Raw genomic sequence first — 13,768 nt, forward strand, 5'->3', positions numbered from 1 at the left:
ATTATTTTGGCGTTGATTTCTGGCAGCATTGTGAACTATATTTTTTTTTTTTCTCGCCAACTTCTAATGTTGCGGGTTTTCAACCTGTTAGAGACGTTGGGATTAAGCCTAACGCATGGAGTTTATATTTCGACAGTATATAAATTTAATAAATCAACACCACCACCTGATGCGCTACGTGGCGGCCATAATGCCGTGGACATAAAAGGTGGAGGTACCCATCTACAATTTTGTAGCACATTCACGTGAATCAAAGACTAAAACTATGTTTGGTGCAAATGTTATAATATTCGAGGGTAGATTAGCATTTCACAATTTCGAGGTACATTCACTGTTAGATATGAAAGTGGTTGTAGATACCGATGCATAAGTTTGGCCCGACGTCTGAAGAGAAACATTTCACAGCGCAGACGTGATCTCAGCGGCGTACGTAAGCAGTATTTGACTATGGTGAAACCCTCCCGTGCCAATTATATTGCACAATCTATGGCGCATGCCGATATTATAGTGCTCCGTGGTGGTGAAAACAAAGTAGCTATACATCTCATAGTACAACACGTACATACACAACTGCAATTGCGCGGTTTCAAATTACATGAAACATTAGTGAATTCTTATAAAGATCAACCAATGCCAGAGTCGGTACATCTACTGCCACCTACACCTCAAATTAAAGGTTTACATATATATGTACGTTGCCGTAGTACTTCACGAGATGAGTTCATATTCCATTCGAAACGTCTTATACGTTTGGTTATTGAATATGCATTGAGTTTGTTCCCACTTAAAACCACAACAGTGGAAACACCACAAGGTGTACTCTATGAAGGCAAACGTACGGGTTCTCGCAAAATATGTGGCGTCTCCATTCTGCGAGCTGGCGAAACAATGGAACAAGCCATTTGTGATGTATGCAAAGATGTACCCACAGGAAAGATACTCATACAAACTAATCAAAAGATAAACAAGACTATAAAGTCCTATTGATGGATGCTACTGTTGCCACGGGTGCAGCTGCTATGATGGCATTACGTGTGCCACTCGATCATGATGTACCCGAGGAGAATATCATATTAGCATCATTGTTGATAGCTACATATGGTAAATTTAATGCATTGCTCGCATGAGCTGGATGAAGACTTTGGCGTGCGTCGTGCTACCAGCTCCCCCCCTGAAATTCAAACGTCAGCGTTTGAGGTGCTGGGTTTTTGAAATATTTGATTTAAGCCCTCTATTGCAGCCTCTGTCAGTTCGATGGGCTGCTGATGGTTGACCTTTTTGAGGGGTAATCTTGACCTTGTAATGGATATAATAATGAATTTAGCTACCAGTGCGATACTGATATTAGTAGCATAGTTGAAATGATTTGCAGATTTTGTGTATTCTATTAGTTTCGTGTTATTTATGTTTATCTGCTTTAGCATTTGTAGGGACAATATTTCCTCGGTTCTATTTGATTCTGAAAATGGCTGAAGTATACCGGGTAGGGGCTTGCTTGTGCGCTTTTCTGTATTGGAAAATTTTTTCCCGTTGATTATAATTGTAGCGTTGTTGTAGTGTATTATAAATGTGCCGTTAAGGGATGTAGTTTCTTCGTTTATTACGATTTCTCCTTTAAAGTCGTTCAAAAATAGGATGTCTGGTAAGAGTGCTTCAACTTCCGGTATGTGTTGACTGTTGGTTACTGTGCAGTTCGGCAAGCGGCTGTTTAGGAGATTACTTATACAATAGTCCCTACTTAAATCTAACATATTATTTTTTGAACATATTTGAATTGAGTTGTATTGTTTACATTCTTTTTGTATGCCATAAAGGTTTCTTTCACAGGTAAGTATTGATTCGAAATTTATTTTATTAATCTTATCGTTTTTCTTTATTGCTCTAATGTCTATTGTTTTACAAGTTTGTTCTTCTACCGTGGGTAGACTTATGATATAAATGATAATTTTGCCATTTGTTGCTATTTTAATTTGTGAAAATTCTAAAGCTTCATCCAAATTTATAAACGGAATATTATCTTTTTCGAAAATCTGTTTGGCAATGTCTACTTCCTCACTTGACATAATATATGAGTTTACTATATTGGCTTTAGCCCAATGAATTCCATATACTATATATATGATTTCTTCCTTTAAAATTTCTAATTTCTATTTCAATTTCAAAAATGCTTCTATTTCCCTGCTTTTGTCATTTTGCAATTCCATGGTAATATTGTTTGTAATATTTGTAATTTCATTTATCTTTTTTATTGTTAGTTTGTTAATAATAACCTGATTGTTATTATTTTCAAGGACGTTATTTAATTTATTCAAAACTATTTCATGATCCTCGTGGTCTGGATTTCCTGCGATCCATTTCCACGCACCACCTATGCAATTTAGTGACCTTTTCTATCTTCCTTCTATTTTTAGATTATTTAGATGAGCCTTAATTTGTGTTATGAGAAGGGGTAAGAAGGGATAATTCGAATTTTTATAGAGTTCTTCTGCTTGTGTTTTCAGTTCTATATGCTCCAGGATTTCGTTGTATTTGTCAATGTCGATTTCGTGTATTATTCTAAATGTTCCGGTCTGTAGTTTGGCCGTTCCTTTTTCTATTGTTACGAGTTGGGAGTTAGAGTAGTCAAGTATTTGTACCTCTGCTAGGCAGAGCGGTATGAAAAATCTGCAAAGAAGAAGTTGTACACATCGTTTAATTAGTTGCGTATCCTACTTTTGTGTACTATTTGTCCTTTTTCGGTAATTACTGTACTATTTCGATCCTCCTCAACTATTTCCTTAGTATATGGCTTACTTAATTTAGTCCCCAACCTCCTGTTTTTCTTGACGTAAATAATTTGACCTGGTAAATATGATTTTACGTTATGTTTCTTTTTGTTGTGGTATTCTATGTCCTTTCTCTGTTTAAGTGCCAGTTTCTCTAAGTTACTTTGCCTACTTCTTTCTATATCTTCTGGAGTAAACGTAACGTTTCTACCGAAATATAAATCTACTGGCCTCTTTTTAGTCACAGAATGGATAGTATGATTGTATTCCGACACAGCTCTTTCTAGGAGCTCGTTAAAGTTCCTGTGTCCTCCATTCTCTTTGAGGCAGCGCATTATTTCCACCAGAGTAGAATGGAACCTTTCTACTTGCCCGTTTGCCTGGCTTTTGTATGGTGGTGTTGTAAAAACTTCTATTCCCAACTCGTCCGTCATCATAAATTTAATTGAACTAGAATTCAATGAAGGTTGGTTGTCGATTACAATCAGCTTTGGCACTCCGAAATAGAAAATCAAGTCTCTTAAAGGACCTCTTACGTCTACTATTGCCCTGCTTGAAAGCTTCCTTGTTTGTGCGTATTTCGTAAATTTGTCCAAGGCAGTCATAATTACTTTACCTTCTGTTAAAAAAATGTCTATGTGGACCGTGTGTCCGGGATATGTGGGTAATGGCGTCTCGCCAATTTTGGGTTGGTTGGGATGGCGTTCGTATTTGTTTTCTTTGCAAGTAGTGCAATTAGTTACAATTCTTTTTATTTTGCTGAGCATTCCTGGGAAATAGCTTTTTTCCAGAATCTGTACTTTGTTTTCAACTGCATTTCTGTGTGCGCGTTTATGGATGTCTAGAATGGTGTTTTCCTGGTCCTGTTCGTTGGAGATGTCGTCAACTAATTTTTGGGTATAGCGTATCTTATAGTTACTAAAATGTAGTGGATAGATATTTTGGATCATGCCCATTATCCCTTCATCTGTGTTGATTCCGTTGATGACGGAGGGGTTAAGGTATCGTTTTAGGTGCGTAGTGAGAATTTGATCGTCATATTGGGTTTCTGTGATTATGTGACGATGGATTGTTAGAAATATTATTTTAAATTGATATGAAAGTGTTTCGTCCTGCTTGAAAAATATTTGATTTTTAAAAACGTTTATTGGGGCCTCTGTACATGGAATGAGGTTATGGCTTGAGCTCTCGTCACTGTGGATTGTAGGGGTGAGGGAATTTACTTGGGGAGGTATCCTTGATAAGGCGTCCGCGACCACGTTGGAGTACCCTGGTTTATATTTCAGTTCGTAATTATACTCCTCCAGGATTGCTTTCCATCGTTTCATTTTGCTATTCGTATTCCTTGTACTTAAAACATATGTAAGCGGTTGGTGGTCGGTAAATATATTTACTTTTCTCGACCCGTACAAGTAGTTCCTTAAGGAGCTTAAGGACCATATAATGGCCAGCATCTCTTTCTCATTGGTTGCATAAGATTCTTCGGTTTTGTTGAGGGTCCTAGATATGTATGTCGCGTGGCCTTACTTTTTGATTTTAAGGCACTACTACTTTCCGACACTCGCGCTGGTCCCTGCTCGGGCGCCAGTTAAATTACTAAAATTTATTTAGTTGAAAAAAAATGTTTTTATTGGGAGCTATGGCTCCTTTATTATTCAATGTCAGAATTAGAACTAACTTTTACAAATATTATTTTCTTACAACTAACTTATTTTGTCGCCGCTCTACCGACTGCGCTAATGTTGCCGCTTTGTGAAATCGCTGACGATGCGCTTCCCACCGTTTGCTGCATTCCTACTCATTTTCGTGATGTTATGACTTGGTTGAAATTGTTGACGATGCATTTCCCACCGCTTGCTGCAGTCTTACTTATTTTCGTGGTGTTATGTTTCGTTATGGAATTTTTTTTACCAGCTTGTGCTACAAGTGTCTTCTTGCTTTACTATTTGGCGTGCGTTGTGCTAACATATATAGTATATATATGGTGGTATATATAGTATATATATATATTTTCGCAATTTCAGCCCTATTTTAACGGCTAGAAGCTTCAAATTTCACCAAATGCTTACGTATATAGCATATATTGTTGTCTGAAAAAATCATAGAGACCGGTGGTATATATAGTATATATCTCATACAACCGATTGTTCAGATAAGAAACTTTTCGCAATTTCTACCCCATTTTAACAGCTATAAGCTTAAAATTTCACCGATTGCTTACGTATATAGTTTTTATTGTTGTGTAAAAAAATCATAGATATCGGTGATATATATAATATATATATGATGGTATAGAGTTTTTGAACATATAAATGTACCTAGATGTTTTAAATGTCTAGGTTTCCAACATAAAGCTAGTGATTGTGCATTTAAACAAGCATGTAGCAAATGTGGTGAACAGCATGATGTTAAAGAGTGTAACTGAAACATCATAAGATGTGTTAACTGCTTTGACTTGGTGAGAAGAAAAGTTATACATGTTGAAGTGGATCACTATGCCTATAGTACTAAGTGCCCTGCATATATACGCTATCTGCAGAGCAAAAAAGCGAAGAAATAGCAACCAAATAAAAACTTTGAAGTTAAATGTATCTATTTAAATATATGTAGTATTATTTCTAACAAAAATAAACTAGAAAATCTTATTGTGGAGCAGGAACCTGCGTTACTATTGTGCTCGGAAACATGTGCCACGGGTGATATTAGAGAAGCAGAGTTACATATTAATGCCTATACGGTAATTAGATGTGACTCACATAGCAGACACACAGGAGGTGTCTTAATATATGCTCACAACTCTGTGAAATACAACGTTATATATAATAACAGCATTAATAATAACATTTGGTGCATCGTAATAAAACTAAAAGAGTGCGATAAAAAATGGCAAATAGGGGTTCTATATCACTCACCTAATACGAGTGATTCTGACTTCTTAAATTATCTAAATGAAATATTGTTGGAAAAAGTTGAGTTAAGTGTGAATTGCTTCGTGGTTGGAGACTATAACATTAACATTAATTATGCCACCAACACCTATAGCAAGAAATTAACAGATATGTTTAATGATTTGGCAATGAGCCAAAAAATACTCTTCAACACACGTATCACAGATACAACTGAAACAAAAATCGACCTTCTATACTCAAATTCGAATGATGTTATTTTTAAAAACATGGACAAGTATAAAATATCAGATCATGAAACGATAGAAATAAAAATTAATACATCAGCACCATATAAAATGAGAACAACAAAAACAATTACCTCATGGGAGCTTTATAATAAAGAAAATATACTTAACTTGTTGCGCGCATGCAGTTTTGTGATAAATGATTCAACCATTATAGAATCCCAATTAGACATAGTAAACAATGCAATTCTACAATGTATGACAGGATTAACATTTGAAAAAGTAGTGAAAGTAAGACTTATGGATAAGTGGTATGATCATGAACTTACACAATTAAATAAACTTAAATATAATCTTTTAAATGAGTCTAGGAAAACAGGAAATTGGGACAATTATAAAGAAATAAACAAAAGATACAAAAAACTTATCAAAAAGAAAAAGGCGAAATATATGGAAAACAAAATCTTAATTAGTAAAAATAATAGCAAAGAAATGTGGAAAAATCTAAAGCAAACCATAAACCTGAAAAAAGATCATCAAGAAATAAACAAAATTCAAATATTAGATAAGCAAATCGAAGAAAAGATCGAAATTGCGAATGAGCTCAATAACTTTTTCGTAAACAGTGTTTTAGAAATAAACCATAGTATCGAACATTTTGATTTAAATTTAACCGTATCTGATAGCAGTTCGACATTCAAATTTAATAAAGTTGTAGCCGATGACATTGTCAAAATAGTTCGGCTATTCAAGAACAAAATTGGTGGCAAAAATCTTTTATCAGAAGGAGTTTTAAAAGATTCAATAGAGTATACAGCTTATTTTTATGCAAAAATTATAAATGAAAGCATGGAAACGGGCATTGTACCACAAAGATGGAAAACGTCGACCATTATACCAGTAAAAAAAATAAAAAATACATATAAACCTGAGGAAATGCGACCTATAAATACACTACCATGTGATGAAAAAATTATGGAAACAGTTATAAAAAATAAGTTAGAAAATTACTTAGAAGACAATAAATTAATAATAAGTGAACAATCGGGATTTAGAAGAAAACACTCATGTGAAATGGCACTGAATATAGTGATATCTAACTGGAAGGAAGATCTAAATAACAAAAAAGACACTGCTTGCGTTTTCCTGGATCTGAAAAGGGCATCCGAAACAGTGGACCGAGACATTTTGCTCCAGAAAATGAAAGTCATGGGAATTCAGGGTATAGAATTAAAGTGGTTCCAAAATTACTTGGCTGGTTGAAAACAAAAAGCCATAATCGGTGATGAAGTATCGAACGAAATTTCGGTCCCATTAGGGTTACCGTAAGGTTCTGTATTGGCTCCTTTATTATTTTTGATTTATATTAATGATATTGTTAAAGCTGTAAAGTACTGTAACATAAAACTGTTTGCGGATGATGCTCTGCTTAGAATAAGTGAAAGTAGTTTAACAACTGCATTGACAAAAATGCAATGTGACTTAGATAGTTTATATAAATGGCTATGTGGTAACAGACTTAAACTTAACGTGAGTAAAACAAAATATACGGTTATTAGCCGAAAAATCGAAAGCGAAGTTGCGAGTATTCAGCTCAGGGTGAAAGATGAAATTTTAGAGCAAATAAAATCAATAAAATATCTTGGGATTGTAATTGACAACAAACTCAAATTTGATGAACATATTCGATACACCGTAGGAAAAATAGCTAAACAAGTCGGTTTTATGCAAAGAACCTGTATATAAATTTATAAATAGAGAGTTTAAGGATATTGTATACAAAACATTGATTGAATCTAATTTTAAATATTGCCCATCAGTCTTATTCATTATACCAGATAGATAGACTTCAGATATTGCAAAATAGGTGTACGAGATTTGTGTTACGGGAAAAGTCAGATGCGTCGATAAGCGACATGCTAATAAAACTAAAATGGCTAAGTGTCAAACAAATTATTTTTTATTATACTATGAAAATGATCTTCAATATACGAAAGGGAAATGTACCTGAATACTTAACAAATAATGTTGTATATATAAACGAAACCCATAATTTTAATACCCGTAGAAAAAATGATATTAAACTGCCACTCTATAGAACTGAAGTGGACAAACAAAACCTTTTCCATAAAGGATTTAAAAACTTTAATGAATTGCCTAATGAAATAAAAAATTGTGAAGAAATTTATGTATTTAAAAGAAGGCTATATGAACATTGTAAAACCTTACCTATAAGATAAGTTCTTTAATGTGATTTAATAAATATTGTTCAAACTAGGCTTACGCTGTTATAAATAAATAAATAAAAATATATATATAGTGTATATATATAGTATATATATATTTTTTTTTTGCAATTTCAGCCCCATTTTAACAGCTAGAAGCTTCAAATTTCAACAAATGCTTACGAGTATAGCATACATTGTTGTCTGAAAAACTCACTGAGATCGGTGGTATACATAGTATATATCTCATACAACCGATTGTTCAGATAAGAAACTTTGCGCAATTTCTGCCCCATTTTAACAGCTATAAGCTTCAAATTTCACCAAATGTTTACGTATATAGCATATATTGTTGTCTGAAAAAATCATAGAGATCGGTGTTATATATAGTATATATCTCATACAACCGATTGTTCAGATAAGAAACTTTGCGCAACTTCTGCCCCATTTTAACAGCTAGAAGCTTCAAATTTCACCAAATGCTTACGTATATAGCATACATTGTTGTCTGAAAAACTCATAGAGATCGGTGGTATATATAATAATATACCCCATATAAACTGTCAACTTTGCCCCTTTTTTCGGCTAGAAGCTTCAAAATTCAACAAATTTCATCAAATAGTTACGTTTACGTCATATGTTGTTGAAATACGTGATTTGTAGTCATAGTTTTTACATGCAGACCACAAAACAACACGTGAATCTTTGCATCCTCACACAAAGTACCTACCTATTTTTTATCTTATATTTATCTTAAAAATCGTTTAGATATGTTCTAATTTCACCAAATGCTTACGAGTATAGCATATATTGTTGTCTGAAAAAATCATTGAGATCGGTGGTATACATAGTATATATCTCATACAACCGATTGTTCAGATAAGAAACTTTGCGCAATTTCTGCCCCATTTTAACAGCTATAAGCTTCAAATTTCACCAAATGTTTACGTATATAGCATATATTGTTGTCTAAAAAAATCATAGAGATCGGTGTTATATATATTATATACCCCAAATAAACTGTCAATTTTGCCCCTTTTTTACAGCTAGACGCTTCAAATTTTAACATATTTCATCAAATAGTTACGCTTACGTCATATATTGTTGAAATACGTGATTCGTAGTCATAGTTTTTACATGCAGACCACAAAACACGTGAATCTTTGCATCCTCACACAAAGTACCTACCTATTTTTATAACTTTCATGAAAATGAAATGGTATATTAATTTGGTCACGAATCCCAAAATTTTAAGTCCTTAAGGGAAAATAGATAGACCCACCATTAAGTATACCGAAATAATCAGGATGAAGAGCTGAGTTGATTTAGCCTTTTCCGTCTGTCCGTCTGTCTGTTTGTATGCCAACTAGTCCCTCATATTTTGAGATATCTTGATAAAATTTAGTGAGCGGCTGTATATGGGTGTCCATTTAGACATTTGTCGGAACCGGCCGGATCGGACTTCCAGAAAAAGAGGGTTTTTGTCATATCTTCCTCAATTTATCAGACTGAAGCTTCAAAATTCACCATATACTTTCGTATATTGCACATATTTTTATCTGAAAAAATTGATGAGATCGGTCGTATATATAGTGCATATCCCCACAACCGATTGTTCAGATAAGAAGCTTTTCGTAATTACTGCCCTATTTTAAAAGCTAGAGGCTTCAAATTTCAACAAATGCTTACGTATATAGCAAATATTGTTGTCTGAAAAAATCATAGAAATCGGTGGTATATATAGTACATATCTCATACAACCGATTGTTCAGATAAGAAACTTTTCGCACTTTCTACCCCATTTAAACAGCTATAAGCATCAAATTTCACCGATTGCTTACGTATATAGTATATATTGTTGTGTAAAAAAATCATAGAGATCGGTGATATATATAATATATATATGATGGTATATATAGTATATATATATATAGTATATATATTTTTTTTTTGCAGTTTCAGCCCCATTTTTACAGCGAAAAGCTTCAAAACACACCAAATGTTTACGTGTATATATTGTTGTCTGAAAAAATCATTGAGATCGGTGTTATATATAGTATATATCTCATACAACCGATTGTTCAGATAAGAAACTTTGCGCAACTTCTGCCCCATTTTAACAGCTAGAAGCTTCAAATTTCACCAAATGTTTACGTATATAGCATACATTGTTGTCTGAAAAACTCATAGAGATCGGTGGTATATATAATAATATACTCCATATAAACTGTCAACTTTGCCCCTTTTTTCGGCTAGAAGCTTCAAAATTCAACAAATTTCATCAAATAGTTACGTTTACGTCATATGTTGTTGAAATACGTGATTTGTAGTCATAGTTTTTACATGCAGACCACAAAACAACACGTGAATCTTTGCATCCTCACACAAAGTACCTACCTATTTTTTATCTTATATTTATCTTAAAAATCGTTTAGATATGTTCAAATTTCACCAAATGCTTACGAGTATAGCATATATTGTTGTCTGCAAAAATCATTTAGATCGGTGGTATACATAGTATATATCTCATACAACCGATTGTTCAGATAAGAAACTTTGCGCAATTTCTGCCCCATTTTAACAGCTATAAGCTTCAAATTTCACCAAATGTTTACGTATATAGCATATATTGTTGTCTGAAAAAATCATAGAGATCGGTGTTATATATATTATATACCCCAAATAAACTGTCAATTTTGCCCCTTTTTTACGGCTAGAAGCTTCAAATTTTAACATATTTCATCAAATAGTTACGCTTACGTCATATATTGTTGAAATACGTGATTCGTAGTCATAGTTTTTACATGCAGACCACAAAACACGTGAATCTTTGCATCCTCACACAAAGTACCTACCTATTTTTATAACTTTCATGAAAATGAAATGGTATATTAATTTGGTCACGAATCCCAAAATTGTAAGTCCTTAAGGGAAAATAGATAGACCCACCATTAAGTATACCGAAATAATCAGGATGAAGAGCTGAGTTGATTTAGCCTTTTCCGTCTGTCCGTCTGTCTGTTTGTATGCCAACTAGTCCCTCATATTTTGAGATATCTTGATAAAATTTAGTGAGCGGCTGTATATGGGTGTCCGTTTAGACATTTGTCGGAACCGGCCGGATCGGACTTTCAGAAAAAGAGGGTTTTTGTCATATCTTCCTCAATTTATCAGACTGAAGCTTCAAAATTCACCATATACTTTCGTATATAGTGCATATCCCCACAACCGATTGTTCAGATAAGAAGCTTTTCGTAATTACTGCCCTATTTTAAAAGCTAGAGGCTTCAAATTTCAACAAATGTTTACGTATATAGCATATATTGTTGTCTGAAAAAATCATAGAGATCGGTGGTATATATAGTAGATATCTCATACAACCGATTGTTCAGATAAGAAACTTTTCGCACTTTCTACCCCATTTAAACAGCTATAAGCTTCAAATTTCACCGATTGCTTACGTATATAGCATACATTGTTGTGTAAAAAAATCATAGAGATCGGTGATATATATAATATATATATGATGGTATATATAGTATATATATATATAGTATATATATTTTTTGTTTGCAGTTTCAGCCCCATTTTTACAGCGAGAAGCTTCAAAACACACCAAATGTTTACGTGTATATATTGTTGTCTGAAAAAATCATTGAGATCGGTGTTATATATAGTATATATCTCATACAACCGATTGTTCAGATAAGAAACTTTGCGCAACTTCTGCCCCAAATGCTTACGTATATAGCATACATTGTTGTCTGAAAAACTCATAGAGATCGGTGGTATATATAATAATATACCCCATATAAACTGTCAACTTTGCCCTTTTTCCAGTTCTTCAGTGTTTAAAAATGGATATTAGTTATTTTATGACTGCAAACATTAACATGGATATATGCGGGGACACTTGCTGATCAAAATTTACACTCACATGTCACAAACTAGTGTGCAATAAAGCAGTACCAACCTAACTATTTGAATAACATTTTTTACTCAAAAACTCATGGACACTTTTCAAAATCAAATTACAAAGCGAAAACAGAAAGGTTATCATTAAAACAACATTTAATATTGCAGACTAAGTAAAGTATTTAATATAATGACAGTTTATTACTCGTGTAATTAAAGATTAACAAGTAAGGAAGGTTAAGTTCGGGTGTAACCGAACATTACATACTCAGTTGAGAGCTATGGTGACAACATAAGGGAAAATAACCATGTAGGAAAATGAACCGAGGGAAACCCTGGAATGTGTTTGTATGACATGTGTATCAAATGAAAGGCATTAAAGAGTATTTTATGAGGGAGTGGGCCATAGTTCTATAGGTGGACGCCATTTAGAGATATAGCCTAAAGGTGGATCAGGGTTGACTCTAGAATGCGTTTGTACGATATGGGTATCAAATGAAAGGTGTTAATGAGTATTTTAAAAGGGGGTAATCCTCAGTTCCATAGGTGGACGCCGTTTCTAGATATCGCCATAAAGGTGGACCAGGGGTGACCCTAGAATTTGTTTGTACAATATGGGTATCAAAAGAAAGGTGTTAATGAGTTTTTTAAAAGGGAGTAATCCTTAGTTCTATAGGTGGACGCCGTTTCGAGATATCGCCATAAAGTGGGCCAGGGGTGACTCTAGAATTCGTTTGTGCAATATGGTTATCAAACGAAAGGAGTTAATGAGGATTTTTAAAAGGGAGTGGGCCTTCGTTCTATAGGTGTTCGCCTTTTCGAGATATCGCCATAAACGTGGACCAGGGGTGACTCTAGAATGAGTTTGTACGATATGGGTTTCAAATTAAAGGTACTAATGAGAGTTTTAAAAGGTAGTGGCCCTTAGTTGTATATGTGAAGGCGTTTTCCAGATATCGACCAAAATGTGGACCAGGGTGACCCAGAACATCATCTGTTGGATACCGCTAATTTATTTATATATGTAATACCTGCCAAGATTTTAAGGGTTTTTTATTTCGCCCTGCAGAACTTTTTCATTTTCTTCTACTTAATATGGTGGGTGTCACAACCATTTTATAAAGTTTTTTCTAAAGTTATATTTCGCGTCAATAAAACAATCCAATTACCTTACCATGTTTCATCCCTTTTTTCGTATTTGGTATAGAATTATGGCATTTTTTTCATTTTTCATAATTTTCGATATCGAAAAAGTGGGCGTGGTCATAGTCGGATTTCGTTCATTTTTCATACCAAGATAAAGTGAGTTCAAGTAAGCACGTGAACTAAGTTCATTAAAGATATGTCGATTTTTGCTCAAGTTATCGTGTTAACGGCCATGCGGAAGGACAGACGGACGACTGTGTATAAAAACTGGGCGTGGCATTAACCGATTTCGCCCATTTTTACAGAAAACAGTTAACGCCATAAAATCTATGCCCCTACCAAATTTCAAAAGGATTGGTTAATTTTTGTTCGACTTATGGCGTTAAAAGTATCCTAGACAAATTAAATGAAAAAGGGCGGAGCCACGCCCATTTTGAAATTTTCTTTTATTTTTGTATTTTGTTGCACCATATCATTACTGGAGTTGAATGTTGACATAATTTACTTATATACTGTTAAGATATTAAATTTTTTGTTAAAATTTTACTTAAAAAAAAATTTTTTTTTTAAAAGTGGGCGTGGTC

At 33.8% G+C, this 13,768-nt stretch overlaps 1 pseudogene; it reads left to right on the top strand.

Moving 5' to 3' along the window:
* The first annotated feature begins 211 nt into the window (after nt 1-211).
* Nucleotides 212-1,127, top strand: LOC137235146 (uridine-cytidine kinase-like 1 pseudogene; annotated as a pseudogene).
* The last annotated feature ends 12,641 nt before the right edge of the window (nt 1,128-13,768 follow it).

Source organism: Eurosta solidaginis, chromosome X, assembly GCF_040869045.1.
Source record: "Eurosta solidaginis isolate ZX-2024a chromosome X, ASM4086904v1, whole genome shotgun sequence".
Taxonomy (NCBI): domain Eukaryota; kingdom Metazoa; phylum Arthropoda; class Insecta; order Diptera; family Tephritidae; genus Eurosta; species Eurosta solidaginis.